This window comes from Gavia stellata, chromosome 2 (assembly GCF_030936135.1).
Source record: "Gavia stellata isolate bGavSte3 chromosome 2, bGavSte3.hap2, whole genome shotgun sequence".
Taxonomy (NCBI): Eukaryota; Metazoa; Chordata; class Aves; order Gaviiformes; family Gaviidae; genus Gavia; species Gavia stellata.
Window position 1 is genome coordinate 10,449,272 of NC_082595.1, and position 5,403 is coordinate 10,454,674.

The window sequence follows — 5,403 nt, forward strand, 5'->3', positions numbered from 1 at the left end:
ACCCTCCAAGTCTTGACTCTACTGGCAAATGGGGAGTGTTGTCAACACAAGGTACTGTGGCAAACCTCTCCTCCTCCAGCCCTCCTCTGCCACGAAAAACTTTTTTACCAGTTCTGGTCCTCATCCAGCTCTGAGAGTCAGTGATGAGAATTCCAGCATGCCAAATGTCTGGCCTCAGCAGATTTTCTCATGAATTAAAAAAACGGGGTGTGACATGGAATTTTTTTCTGATTCCTTTGAATATGTCTCCTGGAAAACATCCTTTCTACTAACAGTTCTGCTATCAGCATGTATTTTCTGCAATTCACTCTATTTCCCACTTGTATTATTGTGGTATTTTACAGGAAAGTTGTTAACCAGTTATTCTCAGTTCTGGTACTCTAGGAAATTGTAGCTAGTTTGTGTTGGTATTTCAAAATTAGACTTCTACCGTCATGGCCTAATCCTGGGAGAAACTAAGTGTCCTCAACTCTTATGAAATCAGTGATGTTCTGGGTGCTAAGCACATTACTGAAATAAGGCCCCATTGGAAGGATATCCAGGTGAAGTTGTCAAACTTCTAAATAGAAAGTGTCCCAGTTTCATTCAAAAGCTACTTGTAAAGTAAGAAAGTCAGAAAAAAATGAACCTATTTCTCGAACTACTTAGAAAAATCCTGAGACGTCAGTCATTTCTAAAAATTGCATGGAATACTTGAAACAAATAATCACCACTAAGATTTTATTTTTATAGTTTTTTCTTATGGCTTATACATTTTGTAGTTACTTTTTCTGCTATTTATTCAGAACATATTCATTGTCATTCTTCTCTATACCGTTATCACTAGTCTGCAGATAGATATTTTTATTACAGAGAAAAGATATCTCATCGTGGTAACAGCACTCAATTTTGCCTTATCCTTATCAGTTTTCTTCTTTTGTGTTATTCACATAGACACGATTCAAAATATTTGCGAGATGACCTCATATTTTTTTTGTTGCTGTTTCATTTTTGATCTTGTTTTCCTGGCTGAGAGGATGTGTGTCACTTGCGTTTTGAAATGAACTCTGGTAAATACAGCCGCTTCTTGAAAAGATCACTGCTCTCATTTGAGCACGACTTTGCCATAAATATGCAAGTGGGAAGAAAACTATGAAGCCTTCTTGTGCGAACTACCCACGGGCTCGGTCTTCTCCCCGTTACGGCACAGTGCTTCTTCTGGATCCTTCTTTGCAGAGCACACGACCTACCTCACAGCCGTACATGACACCGAGTGCCAAAGTAGGATAATTGTATTATAAGACTTTTTAATTCCCCAACTTACTTCAGCTGTTATCAGCAGCTGGTTACTTCAGCTGGCTGATATGCCTCAGTGTCTTGTAAACATTCGCTCTAGTATTGTGCATTACTCATAGTTGGAAAATCACTTTGACTCCTGTAACATAATTATGTTAATGTCAAATGAGTCACAGGGAAACAGAAAACTTGTATCAGAGCTGCACCTTAGTGCCAGTTTCTGAATGCTCCTGTTGGCACCGTAGAAGTAGGTTAGGGGATTTAGGGGGAAAAACAACTTTCATTTAATGAGTGATGTGAAATTATGATAATGACTCATAAGGAAGCTTGCGTGACAATCAAATTCAGACTCACTGAAACATAAAATTGGGAAGAGAATAGCCTGCCTGATTATTTATAAGCGCAAGAATGAAAAATACTGAATTTTTAAAGAATGACTTTCCCAGGAAAACTTCACAGGTATCTTTGCACATAAACAGCTTTTGACATTCATTATTTAGTTCCAACGGCAGTAAGTGACTTATTTAAATTGACATCTTAATTAGATTACATTTCAGAGTCAATCATCTCCAATGTTTTATTAATTCTACCTCTTTCTTGGTTTAGTTAATTCAAGTGATCATTTAGGAAAAAAAACCCCTTTTAGATCACTTTTGGATCATAATGCAAAAAGCCAGAAGCTCTTCAACAAGCCAGAAGTTCCTGTAACATATCTTGTGCTAACTTAAAGCAGCCAAAGGGACAGTAAGAGCAGAATTCGTTCCAGAGTTAAAAGCTAAAAGGACATACATCTGTGACACACTGGCTATCTCAGGGGTAAGCTGCAGCATTTTTTTTCTATAATATATATACAGAGGCGAGTTACTCTGGTATTTGCCTACCAGGATTTTACATGCTCAAACATATATCAATATTCCCACATGCCAGCCTGATGAATAAGATACACCATCTGAATGTAAATGGAGGCGCTTTTTTTTTTCAGATGGCTGAAACATCATTCTCAGAACACAAGAGTTTTAGTATTCTGACAGATCCCACTGTGCTATTCAATAAAAAGGCTCCAAACTAAACAAAAGGCAAAAGCTGAAGTGAAAATCATAACTAGATAGTTTAAAAGTCAGGAAAAAAATCACTCAGGGCACTGTATCAAAAATATTTGTTGATAAGTAACTGTATCTACATTAACATCCTATTTGAGAAACTTAGGAGACAAGACTTACATTTCTCTGGGAGTTCCATCTCTCTGAGCATTTCCCCTTCATCTGCTGACTTCTCATCTCATGCCTTTTCTGACTTTCTCTCCACTTATCCTAGAAACTCAGTTAATAAATTAAATCTCGCATGCCCCATAAGAAACCAACTGTTGTTACTAAATTGAGTGGGAATATAAGGTCATGCCATAGGTGACTAAGTACACCCTAGATTTCCCTACGAGCCATGATCTAAATATGATGCCACCGCATCATCTCGACCTTATACTGAGTGAGGGGCTTTATTTCAGAGCACATCCCCCATCCAGAGATAACCTACTATGGACAACACCCGCAGCTTGAAGCCCGCAGCTCTCGGCCAAGTTAAAATTGTGTTTGATTACATCAAATGCTTCTGCGTTTAGTGTTATCAGTGGAAAGCCGTTATCGTAGTATTCGGTGCTTCTGTATTTCAGTTAGAAATGCATAGGAAATACATTAAAGACTTCTTCCTTTGTAAACTAGTGTCGTTTTATTAATGATGTGTATTTGTGGTTTGCCCTACAGAGGCAGACAGATGCTGTCCAGGCGATGCTGCTGCTTTGGGGCAGCACACGGCGTTTCTCTTCTCCCGGTACCGGCTACGCAGGGCGGCGGGGGGACTCGGGCAGCAGAGCCAGGCCTCGGGAAGTGCTCTACAGGAGTAACAACAAGGGTAAGCGGTGATGAAGAAAACCGCTCAACACAAGACCCGAGTAACGTCAGGCGAAGCCGATCGCGGCCTCGTCCGCTGAATCGCCCAGGAGCGCCGGGGGAGGAAGACCCCAGACAAGCCCCACGGCAGCCCCACCGCTTCGGGTCTGACCCCCAAGCCGGGGAACTGGGGACCCGCCCGGAGGGGCCACAGTCACCGCCAGGCCGGCTTCCCTCAGGGAGCGACAGCCGGGCCGGGCCTCACTGAAGGCCGGCACTGCCAGCGCCCCGCTCCGCTCCCCGCGGGGCCGGCTCCGCTCCCGCCGCCCGAGCCCGGCCCCTCAGGAGTGCTGCGGGCAGGGGCTGGGCAGGGGCCGGGCCCCGCAGCCCCTCGCCGGAGGCGCGGCGGCACCGGGGGCTGGAGCAGCGCACAGCGCCGTGGCTCCGGGCCCCCCCCCCGGCCCCGCCAGCTGCGCCCGTCCGTCACGGCCGCCCCCCGCCCGGGGGCGGGGCCGAGGGACGCTGCCCCTTTAAGGCAGCGGAGCCCCGCGCGCATTCCAGCCGCCTTCTCCCCGCCCGGCGCGTCATCGTTCCGGGAAGCGGATGGCGTCATCCCGTCCTCCCGCGACGGTTGCCGGCGGAGGGGCGGGGACTTCAAACAAAGGAATAAAAATAGACGGGAGGGTGGGGAGTACAGTGGCCGGGGGGCGTGGCCGCGGCCGCGTCAGCGGTGACGGCCTCGCTGGACTCCGTCCCGAGCAACGCTCCCCCTCCCCGCGCCGGCAGTGCGCGTGCGCAGTCCCTCCTGTTATTTATAGGCGCTCCCGGCGTTGGGGCAGGTGACGTAATGCGGGGGCCGCCGGCGCGTCGTGCGTGCCACGTCACGTGCGTGGCGGTGTTTACAGCAGCCGCCGGCGGTTGCCTGGCGACCGGGCCGGGCTCCCGCCGGGGCAGGGGAGGCTTCGCCCTCCCCGGCCGGGGCTCTCCTCATCCTCGGGCCGGGCCGGGCCGGTGGGCAGAGGTGAGGAGCCCGCGCCCCTGGGAGGAGCCCGCGCGGGCCGGCCGGGGGGGAGCGGGGCCGTTCACCGCCCCGGCTGAGGGGAGGGCGGGCAGGCGGAGAGCCCGGGCCCGGTACGGCCCTGCCCGCCCCGCGGGGCGGGGAGCCGCGGCTGGGGCGCTGACTTCTGTGGGTAGTCATGCCTCTGAGTCATGGGGGTCAACAGCTCCGGCTGAATTTATAGCTCTTGAAACAGAGAGAGGCTTCTTTGTGCGATGCCATCGTTTTTCCTTTATTTGGCATCAGCGAGGGAGCCTGCGACGTTGCTTAACCTTTCTTCGCGGGGTGCTGTGTGAAAGAATAACTCTCTCAAGAGCAAACAGCAAGCTATGGTGCTCTTGTTCCACTACTGTGCTCTCCCAGTAAAGAAAAGCAACGTATCCCGTTCTGCGGGGATGGGTTCTGTGCCCACTGGAACATGACGTTCCCCACAATTAATTATTACATAAATATTACGTTGGGGATGCCATTTATGTTACAGTCTTTCTCTTAACTACAGCAATGACAGCAGTAGCTTATATCTAGAATCTTACAAGGATGCTGTTTCATTTCTATGCCAGTTGCCAAGTCCATCTTTGTCAAGAACAGCCTGAGGATGTTCTGCAGCCTTTGTGGCCGTGTAGTCTTTCTGTGAAAGACCAAAGCCTAGGAGTGTTTACACTCCCCTGCAGGAGCTGACCTTGGCTCTTTTGCCTTTTTTCTAAGAATCAGATCATCTTACGTTTAAAAAAGAAAGTGTTATAATGATTGTATGTTTGAAAGGGTATTGGGCCACATGTGCAAGCTTTTAATAGTAGTGTTTGGTAGACAAGGCTTACCCACTTGTTACTGTAACTCTTTCTATTTCAAAATGGGGTGTTATAAAGTTGCTGGGTCCTTTTGATCCTTTCTGCATGTGGCTTTTTTGAGAAATTGTGCATAAAAGTCAGTAACCGAATGTCTGAACTTGAACTACATCAGCAAGTAGCTTCTGGTCTGCTAGTGACTGTAAGCAGGTAAAAGACCTAGAAAAAAATCACTAAGAGTTATGCAATAAGCACCAAATAAAGGTCGCTATAAAAGAGCTGTAAAGTAGGTTAAAATTGCCTGAGGCAAAATGAGTGTGCCAACTTCTGTCCCCATATGGCTGATCTGTCCGCAGCAGCATGCACAAGCTCTTAAACTCATCTTTTTTGTATTTGAAAGATA